At 34.6% G+C, this 17,289-nt stretch overlaps 1 protein-coding gene and 2 non-coding genes across 6 annotated transcripts in view; 1 reads left to right on the top strand and 2 right to left on the bottom strand.

The window, feature by feature from the left end:
* Positions 1–17,289, top strand: part of ADK (adenosine kinase) — a 513,465-nt gene that overhangs the window by 420,389 nt on the left and 75,787 nt on the right. The window lies entirely within an intron of this gene.
* Positions 2,223–2,292, bottom strand: LOC128772604 (small nucleolar RNA U2-30). The gene has a single exon (XR_008416777.1). It is a non-coding gene; the product is annotated as a small nucleolar RNA U2-30 (small nucleolar RNA).
* LOC128772605 (small nucleolar RNA U2-19) lies at positions 2,850–2,929 on the bottom strand. The gene has a single exon (XR_008416778.1). It is a non-coding gene; the product is annotated as a small nucleolar RNA U2-19 (small nucleolar RNA).

The raw sequence follows: 17,289 nt of genomic DNA on the forward strand, positions 1-17,289 counted from the left end.
AATGTTATCTATACTACAGCCAAACCAGTTTTAAATGATGATCTTGTTGGCATACATTGCTGATGTTGTGAATAGAACAAATTAAGTGGCATTCTTTCAGAGTGTCTATATGTGATATTCATGAAAAAAAAAGTTCTTTATTTTTAAGAATATCCTTTTTTGAGCATTATATTACTTTTTGACAACATAAGATGCTCTAGTTTCTTGTATTTTCCCTGGTTCCGTCCTGGAATCAACTACTTTTTCAAGTATCCCTCTTTCCTTTAATTAGCAAATGATATTTAGAAACCCAGATCTGGATGCAAGATATGCTCATTGCTAATTGAGAATCATTGCTTTGGGACCCTTTTAGCAAACAGATTGGCAATATATGTATGTGTATTAACTCATGCATACATATCCTTCTATATTTATTTCTATATTTATCTACTTAAATTACATGGTTTGAACCTGCTGGTAACTTTGATTCCAGTCTAACAACAGAATTCATTCTAGCCTTCACCCTTTCATTCCTTTTAACTTCCTCTGACATTGGAAGTTCTGGCTCTTATTATCCAAAATATATTTACTTATTGTTCCATCCTAAAGTACTTTCAAATTACCCATACCCTTGTGAGAAAAGAACATATTTACTTCCTAAAGTGTTTGTTTACAGTTCTTTTTATCTGTAGCCCTCTACAGTCTAGTCAAAATACTGTTATCTAAAGTCACTTTGGGTTAGTTCTTTTATTCCATCTACTTCAATGTGGTTACATTACTTATTTGTAATACAATTAGGTTTATTTCTAAGAGTTTGTATTCCACCTTGGTTTCCTTTCATATCTAGGCTGGTTTTTTTAATAAGTACAATTCATTCCTCATGGTGTCAAGGTTCTGTGTGTGCTTTGACAAATGCATACGATCATGCAACCACTTCTATGGTTATAATACAGAAGAGTTCCATTTTTCACTTCTAGTTTTCTAAAATGGTGTTACCAATTTATATGCCCACCACCAGTATATAGAATGGCTTTTATTTTTCTGTATTTTCATCAGTATATTCTACTGTCCATTTTTTATTTTAGCCATTCTGGTGAGTGTGCTCTAGTTTCTCATTGTGTTTTTTATTGGAATTTCCTTAATTTAGTGAGGTGGGGCACCTCTTCGTTTGCTTATTAGTATTTAGATATCTTCTTTTGTAAAGTTGCTATTGGAGTCTTTCGCCCACATTAGATTGTCTTATTGATTTATAATTCCTTTTGCAGTCTGCATACAAGTCTTTTGTTAGATAAATGTATTGTAAATATATTCTCCCACTTTGTGACTTGCCTTTTTATTCTCTTCATGGTATCTTTTGATAAGTAAAGCTCTTAATTTTAATTTAGTCCAGTTAATAATGTTTTCCCCTTATGGGTAGTATTTTTCATATTCTTTTAAAGAAAATCTTTGTGTATCCCTAGCTCATTTTTATTTGTTACTCTTTATTTGTCACAGTCTGTCTAGAATTAGAATTAATTTTTATATATGATATGGGTTAGAGGAAAAATTCATGTCTTTTGCCTATATGAATAACCAGTTGGCCCACCATCATTTATTAAAAGAAACATCCTTTCCCTTACTGCAATAAATTAACACCTTTGTCACATTTCATATTACCTGATATCTGTGAGTCTTCTTCTAGACTATTCTATTCCATTGTTTTCTTTATCCTTGTAACCAGTTTACACTCTCTTGATTACTTATAATTAGTCTTTTTATTTCATAATGTCAGAATTCCAACTTTGTTCTTCAAGCTTGTCCTGGTGTTTCTTGACCCTTTGCATTTCCACACAAATTTTAGAATCAAATTGTTAACCCCCTGAAATTTTTAATTCTTACTAGAATTTTTTTGAATTGAATTATATATTGGATCCAGAAATCAATTTGGAAAGAATTAACATATTTACAATATTGTGTTTTCTAATCCATAAGAGTATCTGTCTCTATTAATTTAGGTGGTCTTTAATTTTTCTCAAACTGTTAGTTTTTTCAGTGTAATGGTCTCACATATATAACTTTTATAAGATACCTAGATTTTATAAGATTCCTATTATTTGTTTTTTGTATTTTTTTTAAGTAAGCTCTACACTCAACATGGGGCTTGAACTCACAACCCCAAGATCAAGAGTCACATGCTCTCCTGACTGAGCCAGCCTGGCACCCCTCTTATTATTTTTGATGCTATCCTTTTTTTTAATTAATTCTGAGCTGAGATCAAGTGTAAAAACACTCATAATTATAGAAGTCAGTAGTAAAACCTTTTCATCATTGCTGAGAACTGACTAGTCTTTCATACACACACATATCTACTTCCAATCTCATTCCTCCATCAATAAGTCCTCAGTTATCCACTGTCACTTTTTTTTTTTAATTTACTTTGAGAGAGACAGAGACTGTGTGAGTAGGGGAAGGACAGAGAGAGAGAGAGAGAGAGAGAGAGAGAATTCTAAGCAGGCTCTGCACTGTCAGCACAGAGCCCAATGCAGAGCTCAAACTCACAAAACCGTGAGATCATGACCTGAGCCAAAACCTAGAGTCGGAAGCTTAACCAACTGAGCCACCCAGGAGCCCCTCTACTGTTCATCTTTATACACACAGATCCACACACACCCTCACAACTCCAGACACAAGCCCTTATTGTTTTAAATTACTTTTGCTCCTCAGAACTACAGAGATCAGGGGCACCTGGGTGGCTCAGTAGGTTAAGCATCCAACTTTTGATTTCAGCTCAGGTAGCACAGAGCCTGCTTGGGATTCTCCCTCTCCCTCTCTCTCTGCCCTTTCCCCTCTTGCGAGCACTCTTTCTCAAACATAAATAAACTTAAAAAAAGAGAGAGAAATACAGAGATCACGCATCAGAGACACTGGAAAGTCTTCTGATGCTTCGATTTATCTATTCTCATCATTGATCCATTTCGGTAAAGAGCAGATCTCGGAATGATGCTATCCATTTGTAAATGGCATCTTTTTAGATTTCAGTTTCTGTTTGTATTTTACTGGTATATAAATTTTTTATAATGACGTTTTCATTTATTAATTGTAATAATAAGTCTGTTGATTCTTTTGGATTTTCTATGTATATAATGATATCATTTGTGAATAATGACAATTTCACTTCTTTCCCAATCTTGGTATTTATTTTATTAATTTTTCTTACTGCACTATCAGCACAGTGAAGCACAATGAATATGAGTACAGTTGAAATGGTTGTAGTGAGTACCTTTGTCTTATTCCAGTCTCCTGTGGGAAGCCTTCAGTATTTCATCAAAAAGGATGCAGTTTGTGGTAGTCTCTTTACAAATACTCTTTAACAGATTAAGGAAGTTTCCTTTCATTAATAGTTTGCAAAGAGTTTTGTTTTTGATGATGGTAAGATATTTTTAGTCATGAAAGGATGTTGAATTTTATCAAATAACTTTTCTGCATCTCTTAAATATTACTGTATAATTTTTCTTCCCCTCCCACCCCCTTTTTAATGTGTGAATCATAGCTTGATTTTGGAATGGTAAACCATCTTTGCATTCTTGGGATAATCCCAATATAGTCATGGTGTTCCTTTAATATATCATCAGATTTGATCTGATTATATTTTTCTTAGATTTTTGCAGTGTTGTTATGAAAGAGTTTGTTTCATATTTTCCTTTCTTGTAACATCATTGTTAGTTTAGGTATGAACATTATGATGACCTTATTAAGTGAATTAGGAAGTACCCTTTTTCTGTTCTGGGAGAGTTTTATAAGCTTGAGGTTGTTTTTATGTAAAAATTTAAACAAGCTCACCCATCAAAATATCAGGGAATATCAAGAGAATAGTTCATTGGATGGTTTTTCATTACAGATTCTTTTAATTGAATAGGAATGTTCATTTTTTTTCTTTTTCTTTCTATGTCAGGTTTTTTAAAAAAAAATTTTTTTTTAATGTTTTTATTTATTTTTGAGAGAGAGACAGGACATGAGTGGGAGAGAGGGAGACACAGAATCTGAAACAGGCTCTGGGCTCTGAGTTGTCAGCACAGAGCCCCATGCAGGGCTCAAACTTGTTCAACGCAAGATCATGATCTGAGCCAAAGTCAGACGCTTAACAGACTGAGCCACCCAGTCATCCTATGTTAGTTTTGTAAAGTTGTATTTTTCTTGGAATTTGTCTCTTTCATCCAACATAAAATTATTTATAATATTCTCTCATCTTCTTAAATACTGGCAGATCTATAGTGATATTCCCTTTTTAATTCTTAATCTTGGAATTAAATTTATGCTCTTTCTCTTTTCCTTGATCACTCTCCCTAGAAGTTTATTTTAATTTTAATTTTCAAAGAAGTTAATGCCTAGATGATGTTAGATTATCAAGAGATTTATTGAAGGAAACACCTGTAAGGCAAGATAAGTTATGGGCCAGAGGAAGCAGGGAGACCTGTCAAATTGTGGTACAGGTCTGACCCCTGTGTTGCAGTGAAGGAAGGTTGGGCAGGAAGAGGCATAGATTACAATATGGTTAAGTTTTGACAAGGCCAGAGAGGAGTCCTCAAACCAAAGTTGCCCCATAAGCAAAGTTGCCCAAAGGAGTCCCACATATCTCCAGAATAGGTCTCCATACTGTTTCGGTTGTGCTCCTGGCGAATGTGGCCTCAGTATGAATGCAGTGGTGAATTTCAGAGCATAGCTCCACCTGGCACATCTGAGAGGCAAATTTTCATGGCCATGACAAGGTTTATCAATTTAATAGTCTTATAAAGAACCAACTCTAGGGGTGCGTGGGTGGCTCAGTTGGTTAAACCTCCAATTTTGGCTCAGGTCATGATCTCATAGTTCATGGGTTCAAGCCCCGCGTTGAACTCTGTGCTGACAACTCAGAGCCTGGAGCCTGCTAAGGATTTTGTATCTCCCTCTGTCTCTGCCCTTCTCCTGCTCATGCTGTCTGTCTCAAAAATAAGTAAAACATTAAAAAAAATTTGTTTAATAAAAAATAACCAGCTCTGCCTTTGTTGATTTTTTTCTACTGAATATTTGTTTTTTACTTTTTAAATTTTCAGATACTTTTTTTCTTCTATTTTCTCCATGTTTTATTTACAAATTTTGGTATGTCTGTTTTCATTATATTCAGTTCAAATTATTTCCCATTTCCTATTGTGATTTCTTCTTTAATCCATATGTTATTTAGGAAGTTTTATTTAATTTTTAAATATCTAGAATATATTTGGAGATTTTCTAATTATCTTCTTGTTTCTGATTTTTGGTTTAATTCCATTGTGGTCAGACATGCAGAATGATTTTAGTTCTTCAAAATGTATTGAAATTTTGTCTTACTGCACATCATATGGTCAATTTTATCCATCTTCTTTGTGCATTTGAAAACAATGTATATGCTGACATTCTTTAATATAGTCTTTGTATATACAATAAGGTCAAGTTTGGTAAGTTTGTGGTCCAGATCATTTATATTTTTATTTAGTTTTTGTCTACTTGTTTTATCAGTTACTGAGAGACATTAATTAAAGTGTCCTGCTATGATTGAGATTTGTATCTATTATTAGTATAACTATACAGGCTTTATGTTGTTTTAGTATTTGCATGGTTTTTCCATCCCTTTACTTTCAAACTTTCTATGTTCCTAAATATAAGATTTTTTTTGTAATCAAAATGCACTTTTTATTATCTTTTAAATTCATTCTGGCAACTTTTTAATTGGAATCTGTTGATATTTAATATAAGTTACTCATATAATTGGATTAATATCTCACATATTACTCTTTTTTTTTTCTATTTGTCTCACAAGTTTATCTTCTTTTTTTTTCTTCTTTCCTGCTTCGTTTGGATTGATCAAGTATTTTTTATTCTCATTTCCTTTTTTATTTGCTTGGTAGTTGTATATCCTTTTGATGTTCACCCTAAAAATTACAAAATGTATGCTTGACATATTGGAGTCAAATATAAACTATAAGGCTTGCCACTTCTCATACAATGGTAGGTCCTAGAACATTTCAATTCCATTTAAGACTTCCAACCTTTTGTATTATTGTCAGTCACATTAATTATTAATGCCTTGTAGTGACAAAATATTTGTGCAATTGAATTTTACTTTTTCCATTGTTTTTCTTCTCTTCCTACATTTCCATGTTTTTATCTGAATAATTATGAATTATTTTATCATTTTTCTTTTGCCTACACAAATGTATGGTTGATGACTCTTATTAGTTTGGGAGATTTTATCTCTTTAGATACTGCATTCCTCTCCTTCCAGTTGGGACACCAGTTACACAAATCTTAGGCCTTTTTTATTGTGTCCCATATGTCATTTATGATCTTTTTTTGTATTTTTATCATTTTTCCTCCAGTTTCAGCATATATATTTGTGGGGTTTTTTGTTTTTTTTGTTTTTTTGTGTGTGGGGAGGGTTTTGTTTTGTTTTGTTTTTGGTGCAAAAAGGTGATTCTTATTAAAGCACGGGGACAGGACCCATGGACAGAAAGAGCGAGCTGCACTGGGGTTGTGAAGAATGGCTGGTTATATACTGTGGACTTGGGGGAGGTAAAATCAAAAGGGAGGTTGCTAAAGAGATTTTCATATGCTAAAGACTCACAGATTACTGGAGGCCTACCTATTGTCAAGCTAAGGTTGTTTTTCCCTCTAGCAAAGCATTAACATTAAGATGTAGGGAGTTCCTGGACTTCGGGCTATTGATGGGATTGCCTTTTTCTTGTAAACTGGTGTAGACTCTTATCAGTTTAACCATTTGTTTTTTGTACTTTCTTGGGTTTTTTTGGGTACCTGAGAGGGTCCGAGGAATATCACACATATCCCACCTGGAAAGGAGGGGTGCTAGCTTGTACTTTGCCCTCAGCCTGCCTATGCTCCCTCATCATAACGCTCCTAAACAATTTTGACCCTTAAATCTTTAAGGTTGTTGAAGGTTAAAGATCTCATCTTCTGTAGCATCTTCCTGCTGAGTAAGGACATAGAGACGTCCCTGCCTATATGGGTTAATATTGGTCAGTTTGGGAAGGCATAGGGGAGTTACAAAAGGTGGAGGCAGCTAAATCCAAGGTGGGCAACATACATACACCTCCTTGAGTTCATTAGTATCATTAGTTGGTTTGAAGTTGTAGTGATGGAGTCTTGGTACCAGGCGGAGATACGAGGGAGAAAACAGCAAAACATAATGAGAATAAAGAAACCCCAATAAAAGTCCTTTGGTATTTGACAATAATCCTCCAGTCCAGGAGTTAAACCACTCACTAAAGGACGGAGAGGGATTGTTTAAAGCACCAATTCGAGTATTCATGTCAGTTAGAAATCTGGAAATATTGTTGTGGTAATCTGGAATGTATACACAGCATTATTTTTATGAGAACACAGGTTCTGCCTTGTGCAGCAGTTGAAACATTTAATGCCATTTTATTTTGTAGAACTGTTCTATGCATTTGACTTTTTTTTAGTATTTAGTAATGTAATGTTATTGACAGTCACTGAAGGTATTAACAGTATAACAGGTGGTGTATAGCTATCATATAGACTCTGTTCAGTAAGCAATCAAGTAATTAATAAGAGGTACTTTTATGGAAATAAGAAAAATATAGGTTAATGGTTAGAGCAAATTACAAACCCAGTGTCTGTCAGTGCTGCCAGTGAGAAGATTTTTAGATGTCAGGCTTGAAGCATCCTCAGATGGAATAGGAACAGGCAGCAGGAATCAGATGGATTTTTCTGGTTTATAATTTAAATGTCTGTGGTGATCCTTTTGAATGACCCATTTTAAGAAGGAATTGTCAGTATAAATTGAGGAAAGGAGAATGAAAAAGAAAGGTACAACCATAATGAGAGGAGTTTGAGGTCCTCCACAGGTTCACAGGAATAAGAAAGACACATTAGTTTGCTTCTTGGTTTCCCGCGAAGGAGGTATGGGTTTTACTTTAGATATAGAAGCCCATGAAGAGTGCCTCTATAACTTTACTGCTGTGGGAGTACATAATATGACTAGGGGCCCTTGCATTTTGGATTAAATCCCCTGGTATATTAGACTTTAACTCCTTTAAATAAACCAGGTCTTTTGGGTTTATATGGGGTGGGTTTTTAGGAACTGTCAGTTCAAGTTTAGGAAGGATATGGTTTGAATATTTAGAGATTTATGAATTAACCCAGCCTTAATTGAATAATTTAATAAAGCACTATAGTCTTTATCTATTGATAAGTCTACAGTGAAAAAAGACTCTTCATATACAATTGTTGGGGGAATCCATCCCATTTTCCAGTTGTTTAAATAATCATATGTCCATGGGGTCCTGTTATTATTGCCACAGAATAACAAGCAAGAAGATTGTCCATACCTATGCTACGGTGACAATTTTTCTAAAATTTACCTCAAGTTCTTCAGCTTACACAAACAACAAACATTTAAAGACAATCAGAACTAGGATTTAGTATCCATAAAGGTGTGTTACTAAAGCATAGTTTTTCTCTCTGGAATCACCTCTGTTTTTGAGGTAGCCAAATCAAGACTAATTCATTTGTAAAACAACTACAATTTTTACCTTGACCTAATTATTTACATAAGTACAGCAAGAACAGCTATTGGTCATATAGATCTTTTATAATTGCTTTGCTGGCACTTTTTGTAAGGAATCTCTAGATTGACTTTTAGTAGCCTCTGTAGGCCAGAAGCCAAGCCATGTCTGCAATACCTACAGATTTGGGAGAATTCCTCTTCTCCAGGTCCCCAAGATATCCTGAGGTTTCTTAAGAAGTGACATTCTTTACTCACCTGGTAAGGATGCTGGGAACTCTATAAGCAAGGTATCAGGCCAACATTTCCAAGGGGCTTGATTGGCTCCATGTTTCATAAAGTCAACCTTAGTTCCTTAAAGCTGTATAGTCATATCTGAGTCTATGCATGTTGCTCTCAAATATGACATTCCAGTCAAAGTTTTGTTAAAATAACCAGTATTTCCATTGAACTTATGCAAGTAACTGTAATTGGCATGAAAGAAAGAACACTTGTTGAGAGTTTGTGAATTTCAGAGGGTTCAGGTAGAAAAGTTAAATGCTTTAGTTTGTTTACAGAGGAATACTTTATCCTATTATTGTATATCATGGGTATCTTAAGAGAATGTTTCCTTAATCTGGAAGGGCAAACATTAGAGAACCAGCAATACTTCAAAACAAAAGTCACAGAACTATAACCATCTTCTTCAGTTCATTTAGTCCCATGTTACTAATTCTTGTTCAATCTGAATGCAGCTTTTTAGTTATGGAAATTTCTAGCCATTTTAGTATTAATCATAAAGATGTCAAATACCTATATTTGTCCTTAAAGCCCTTAAAGATGAAACATGTTTTGCTAAAGCATCAGAACAATTAATTATAAATGATAGAACTCAAAAATGGACATGGTTAACAATGTGATATGAGTTGTCGTGATGCAATTGACAAGGTAATCCAGTTATTTCTGTGACACAGAACACTTAAATACTTAGAATGTTAAGTGAAAACCTTATACCAGAACATATTAAAATTTTAGGAATTGCATATAATCCCTAGAATAGTTATGGCATTTACCCAAGCAGTACAGCCTAAGGTTTATCATTATTTGTTTGACAGGGCTTACAGAGTAACATAACATACCAAATAAGCAAGCCTTAATTGGTCAAAGACTTCATTACAATTTAAATCCTGGGAAGTTAAAACCTTAGAAAGTTATAAAGGACATCCTAAATAGGATTACAAATCTTATTTATTTAACCAAGGTGGCAATAGGAAATTCCAAAGGCAAATATGTAGGGTTATATAGTTGTTACCAAAACTTAGCTCCTTTGACATTGAGAAGTTTTAACCAAGAAACCAAAGACCAAATAAAAGCATAAACTTAAATATTTAAAACATAAAGCTTTGGTTTTCCTGGCAGACAAGAGAAAAAAATACCTTTGCTTATTATTATTATTGTTATTGTCGTTGTTGTTTTTATAACTTTTTTTAATGTTTGTTTATTTTGAGAGAGAGACAGACAGAATCCAAAGCAGGCTCCAGGCTCTGAGCTGTCAGCACAGAGCCCAATCTGAGCTGTCAGCACAGAGCCCAATGCAGGGCTCAAACCCATGAACTGTGAGACCATGACCTGAACCAAAGTCAGCCGCTTAACCAACTGAGCCACCCAGGCACCCCCTATTATTATTTTTTTTAATCAAGAGCAGAATAATCCAAGAAAACTTTATCTTTTGAACAGAGAGAAAAGCAGAATTTTAACCTCATACCAGTGTACTTTTATTTATTTTTTTATTTTTATTTTAATATGAAATTTATTGTCAAATTGGTTTCCATACAACAGCCAGTGCTCATCCCAACAGGTGCCCTCCTCAATGCCCATCACCCACCCTTCTCTCCCTACTAACCCCCATCAACCCTCAGATTATTCTCAGTCTTTAAAAGTCTCTTATGGTTTGGCTCCCTCCCTCTCTTTTTTTTTTCCTTCCCCTCCCCCATGGTCTTCTGTTAAGTTTCTCAGGATCCACATAAGAGTGAAAACATTTGGTATCTTTCTCTGTATGACATTTCACTTAGCGTAACACTGCAGTTCCATCCACATTGCTACAAAAGGCCATATTTCATTCTTTCTCATTGCCACTTGGTATTCCATTGTGTATATAAACCACAATTTCTTTATCCATTCATCAGTTAATGGACATTTAGGCTCTTTCCATAATTTGGCTATTGTTGAGAGTGCTGCTATAAACATTGGGGTACAAGTGCCCCTGTGCATCAGTACTCCTGTATCCCTTGGGTAAATTCCTAGCAGTGCTATTGCTGGGTCATAGGGTAGGTCTATTTTTAATTTTCTGAGGAACCTCCACACTGTTTTCCAGAGCGGCTGCACCAGTTTGCATTCCCACCAGTGTACTTTTAAAATCCATTCATTGCAACCTTAGTCTGTCCTAACCACACAACCTAACCTTTCCAAAGATTTCCCTTCAAGAATTTCTACAACTTTACTTTGCCTTCACATTTTGTCCCAAGCCATTTTTCTTCAAACAACCAGTCTCATTTAGGACAAAATTACTTTCTTTTTCTTTTACCTTCCACAGAAATCTATTTCCATTCCTTATATCTTTCTTACACATCTCCTACTTTTTTACATACAGAGTTGCTTTTCTTATTTCCATCAGTCTTAATTATATTTAGCAGAATTTTAACTCTTAGAAACCTTAGTCTCCAGTGAAAACTTAGTAGTAACCAATTGTGAACTGTTACACCAGAATTCTTTAGGTGGCAAACTTATGAACCACTTAAGCACAAAGCATGTTTACCAACAGACCAAAATAGCCTTAGTTTCTCTGCAATAAGAAGTCAAAAGCAAAATCTGTTTTCATTAATTAATGTTTTAGCATTCCATTCTATTTGAAAAAGACCTAGATGTTCAATGAATTCAATCCCATTTATCATGCACGCAAAACTTTTAAGTTTCAGGTTACCAAAGACTGAAAGCTATCTTAACAATTACCCTTGAAAACTTTGAGACAGACAAAATTAACCATTATTTTAAGTCATTTTTTTGGTAACAAGTTGCAACAGAGAAAACATGAGCTTATTTGACCTTTACAAACCTAGGTAGAATAAAAGTTTCATATTTAATGCTGATAACCCAAAGACATGTCTATCTTAATTAAACCAACAAACTTAAATTAGCTTAAACACCAAATATGTTCCACCTGAATCCCCTTAAAAGTCAATCAGTTGTTCCCCATTGTCAGTTTTTACCTGGGACAACAGTGGGAAAATCAGCAGCATATATATTTGTACTGATTTGTAACTTAACTGTCCTCTCTCTTCTACTTTGTCCAATCTGCATTTCAACACATCTATTGAGTTCTTTATTTCAATAGTCAAATTTCTTATTTTTTTATGTTACTTGATTCTTTTTTATTGCTGCCAGTTCTATACGATGTTAATCTACCTTGTCATTTTTTTTGAACCTGTTAATCACACGTTCAAAAAAATAATAAATTTCATGTCCAAAAACTATGATATCTCAGTCGTCTGTGAGTCTAGTTTTTTGTCTTCTTGGGGGGGGGGGGCTTATATTTTTGTTTGCCTGATAATTTTTCATTAAATGCTAAATATTGTCTGTAATAAATTATAGCATTTCTGTTGATGGTATTATCTTTTTATACAAAACAGCTAGAGTAGATATATCAAGGATTGAGCTGACTCAAGGTTGGGTTACAGTTTTTGTAAGGCTTCTAATTTGCCTCCATTCCTATACTATAGCTCTCCTGAAATCTCAACTGAAATCCTACAGTATTTACTAGGGTCCACACTCCTTGATAGGTTGTTGTTGGCACCATACAACTGCTAAAATTACTACTCTACCTTGTAGAGGTCTTTTGCTTAGTGTCTTACATTCTTGTTCTGTAACATTACAAATTTGGCAAATATCTCAAAGGAGAAGACCCCTGAGTGTCAGACTTAATCCATATGTTCCCTTCTCTTCACGAATGTGGCACCTCATTTCTTACTGCCTTGGCAGCCCCAATCTCCAATTTTGTCTCAGCAACGCTGGAGATTGTCAAAAGCTCTATTGGCTTCTCTGCCTCTTCTTAAGAGCCCTTTACCTAGATTCTCAACCTCTAACCCAGCCAAGAATTTGCAAATGTCCTGAAGGGAAAATCAACTTTTAAAATACCAGCCTAGCTCTTTAAGGTTTTCTACGTCAGGAATTTTATCTCAAGTCTTGGCTACTTTGACAGCTCTCTCATACCTTCATCTGTTTATTTATTTTGCAACTTTTCTGACTGTTATAGTATAGGAATTGGTTTATCATAAGCTATGGCATTAGAGTCTAAATTAAAGCCCCTAGTCAATATTTTTTATTATAAAATAGAAAGGGGCTCCTGGGTGGCTTAGTCGGTTGAGCGTCCAATTCTTGATTTCGGCTCAGATCATGATCCCAGGGTCATGGGATCAGGTCCTGCGTTGGGCTCTGCACTGAACGTGGAGCCTGCTTGGGATTCTCTCTCTCCCTCTGCCCCTCTGTCCCTCTCATGCTCTCTCTCTCTCTCAAATAAAAAAAAAATTAGAGGTGCTTGGGTTGCTCAGTCAGTTGAGATGCCGAGTCTTGATTTCAGTTCACCTCATGATCTCCCAGTTCATGGCCTAAGAAAGTTAAGTGGATTCATCTGTCATATAAGGCTCTTAGATGATTTAGCAATACTGCCATCCATAACCTACTTTGAGAATGGCTGGATTCAGTAATTTACCCAAGATCCCAAAATCAGAGCCAAAAAGCCTGGATCAGAACCTCTTAAATCCCAGTCTAGTCTAATCTGTTTTATATTACATTGCCTCATTTATTTATAGCAGTGATTGTCAACTAGAAGCATTTTTTCCCCTCACTTTTGGTTGTCGCCACTGGGTGGACAGTAGAGAATGGGGGGATTCAACTGGTATCTAGTAGATAGAGAACAATCCTATAATGCATAAGACAGCCATCCATGACAAAGAATTATCTGGCACAAAATACCAGTAATGCCAAGGTTGGGAAAAACCTGGCTTATAGTGTATCTCAGAATGTGTGTATTTAAAGGATTACTTTCTGCTCCTTCATTATACTTAACCATTAGATCAATACCAATAGATGTTAGTAAGATAAATCTTCTTATAGGAATACATCCAGAGACCTTTTGGCTCAAGAAAAATCCATGTATGATCTAGTAGATATTTGGTTAACTGTGTTTCTCAGAGCTTCAGCCAAATAATTTCCAATTTTAAGACTTTTCGTTAGAATTTTTTAGAGCTGGATAAAACATTCTCATGTGGAAGTATGTATATGTATATTATAAATGCATTATGTATATGTGAATGGATATCTAGATGATATAGCTACATTTACCTACACATTTATAGATGTATATGTATGCATTAACTTAAATGGTTCTTAGAGAATGTATCCATCTTCTTACAAAACTCCAAATAATCAATTTCTATAATTTAAAGCACTTGAAAATATATTATAAATGGATATTCATCTAGGAAGTATATTACCAAATGTTTTTCAGAATAATTATTGTTTGTACCCAGTGAGTGATTCTTCTGAAATTCAATTAGACTCCAAAATTTATTTTTCAGAGCATTACAGCTTGGCGGCAGAATTTTATTTTGGCTGAAGCACGGCATGCATGTTTCTGGCTCAGATAAAAATCTTTGGAGGTGTAGCAGAAAAAATCTGATTCAGATAACTGAAAAGTTAGAATTTTCTTTGGTTAAAAAGAATAAAACAGTTGCTCATTGGATATTGAAAACTGTACTTAAATGAAGACTTAATTCTCGCCTTATTCCTTTAAGCCTTAGCCAAGACAGTTTATCCTAATTAAACTTCTTTAGAAACTTACATCATTTTTGATGCTTATTGACCCTTGAAGTAGCACAAATAGAAGCCACTATTCTTGAGGATTTCCCCCTATTGTTTTATCTTGGCCCTTCAAGTTTATTTAGCTTTTCTCGGCTTCTATTGAGGCAATGTGGTCTTGGCTTCAGGAGTAGAACCCCAGTGATTTATCTCTTACATATGACACCCAGTGCTCATCCCAAAAAGTGTTCTCCTTAATGCCCATCTCCCATTTAACCCATCCCCACACTCCCCTCCCCTCCAGCAGCCTTCAGTTGGTTCTCCATATTTAAGAATCTCTTATAGTTTGCCTCCCTTTCTATTTTTATCTTATTTTTCCTTCCCTTCCCCTATATTCATCTGTGAGAGAAACTATTAAGCTATTTTAAGTTCTTATATTCAGTGCCTTTCTGTTTTAATAAGCAATCTAAAATCTCAAGAAAATGTCCTAGTTTTTTGTCAAATTAATCATTTTGCACTTAGCCACCTATTCAATTTATTTATATTAAATTTTCCCTGTACTGTTTTTTTAAAATGCAGTCTTTCTATTTTTAAACATTTATTTTTATTTCTTTGAGAGTGAGAGACAGTGCAAGCAGGAAGGGGCAGAGAGAGAGAGAGAGAGAGAGAGAGAGAGAGAGAGAGAGAGAATCCCAAGCAGGTTCTGCACTGTCAGCACAGAGCCCAATGTGGGGCTCGAACCCACAAACTGCGAGATCATGACCTGAGCTGATATCAGAAGTCAGACGCTTAACCAGCTGAGCCACCCAGGCACCCCTAAATTTTCCTTGTACTCTTAACTATTTCATTTAGTCCTAGAACTCTATTCTCATCTACCTTACAAAGGAGAAATTTGTTTTTAATGTTCTGTGAATAGGCAGTACATCCACATGGTTCAGAATTCAAAGGATACAATAATTAGGATTGTTCAGCTATCCAGTACTTGTGAGAAAGTACATCAAGATGACCATTATTAAGATGACCATAACATTTATCAACAAAACTTCAATACTTTTGAGAGTGAGAGTGAAAGTGGGTGCCATTATTTATTCTTGGGCTATCGGGAGCAAACCAGTCCATATTGTCATGCCTATTATTATAGACAGTTAAGCAAAGGTATTTAGTAAAATGAATTCTGTATTGGCTGAGTTTTTGGACTGTACTATTTCTAACATTTCTTCTAACTCAAAGATTCTTGATCATATGCTAAGAATATGCTGGGTAATATAGAACTTAAAGAAATCTGAGAATCGCTAATAGGACAAGTCAGAGAGGCAAGATACAAAGAGATAAAACAGTAAAGTAACAGTACAAATGAACTCAAATCAGTATGGTTTTACTGAGTGCCTACTATGTGTCAAGAATTGTAGTTTTAAAGATAAATAAGGCAAAAACTCTATTCCTTGAAATCTAGGAGAGACATAATCCACTAACACAATTTGAAAAGTAGTATACGACTTTTATGAACTGTTTATAGAACAAAAGGCTCAAGAAATTGGGAAAAGTTTCACAAAGGAAGTGATATCTTAACTAGGCTTTGAAGAATATAGTTCATATTTGGCAAGTTGAGATTACAAAGGAATATAAATTAATGGAATAAGAAGATCAATAAGCAAAGAGACCATAAAAGGTATGATGTATCACAGAGAATATCAAATACTGGGGAGAGAGTTGTGGGTAGGCATGAATGGTAAGTTGTGATAGGCCTTTGAATGCTATGCTGGGCAGTACATGATTAAGTGCTTAGAGTACATACAGAGAGAGAAGCAATCATTTGGGCTGAGAAACATCTTGTGGTCAGTTTATCATAATGCACTTCTATTTGTTTATAAAGCCCTGTTTCTGAGGGATCAGCAGATACTAAACATGAAGATTTTTTTTTTTATTAAATGCCAGGAATAAAAGCTGCAATAATCCCTCTAAAAGGTATTAGTGATGAACAAACCCATGGGGTTAGAGTGAGACAAATTTGATAGGGTTTGGAAAATTGTAGATAGAGAAAAAGAGCCATATATAAATCATGGTAAGAGCACTAGGGAAAATGCCTTAGAAAATTAATAAAGATTGGGTTGGTTTAAAGATGATAAACAAAGACTAATGCAAAAGGGTAATGAATTCAGTCATGGAGACATTTCATACTAACGTGCTTTCTAAAAGAATTGCTGCTGGACTGGCTTTATTAAGCTTTTTTTCCCCCTTAAATTAAGGAAAAAGAGTAAGTAACCCATTAATAAAATTTGCAGTTGGCACTAAATTAAGAGATAGTATAGCTGTTAATAAAATTACACAAATATTGATAGTAAACACTGGAAGCTAGGAATAGAAGTTCAAAATAATGTTTAAAATAAAATAAACTATATTCACTCCATTTAAAAATCTATATAGAATCAGCAGATAACAGAGAAATGTCTCCATTTCCAGGAGATATTCCTGGTTTAGGGTTTAATAAGTAAATGATAAAATAGGAGCAGTAACAATATGTCTTCACTAAAGAGTCTACATTTATAAGCTGTATAATGTGATTATATTCTATGATTCAAGGTGAATTTTTTGTAAAATTTTTCTTATACATCTTTGTCATTGAATTTTCTATTGAACAGTGTTCTTTCTGTGACTAATATTTTAATGAAACTGTTTTAAAATGGTCTTATGCCTTCTAGGTGTAGCTTAAATATCTAGAATGTATCTAGGTCTTAAGGAAGATTGGATGAGGAACAATGAGTGGAGGCCTAGACTAAAAGATGTAGTTCCCTGAAACAGTTACACAGATCCCAAGCAAGGTTCATATTTCTGTCTAAACTGCTGGTTAATCTGAATATGCCCATGAGTTCTAGGAAGTAAACCATGGCCTTGACTTTCTGTGTCTTGCAGTAGGATTAACCATTATATTTCCACCATAAATT

This window comes from Panthera pardus, unplaced genomic scaffold (genome assembly GCF_024362965.1).
Source record: "Panthera pardus isolate Hobbes unplaced genomic scaffold, ASM2436296v1 HiC_scaffold_22, whole genome shotgun sequence".
Lineage (NCBI taxonomy): Eukaryota > Metazoa > Chordata > Mammalia > Carnivora > Felidae > Panthera > Panthera pardus.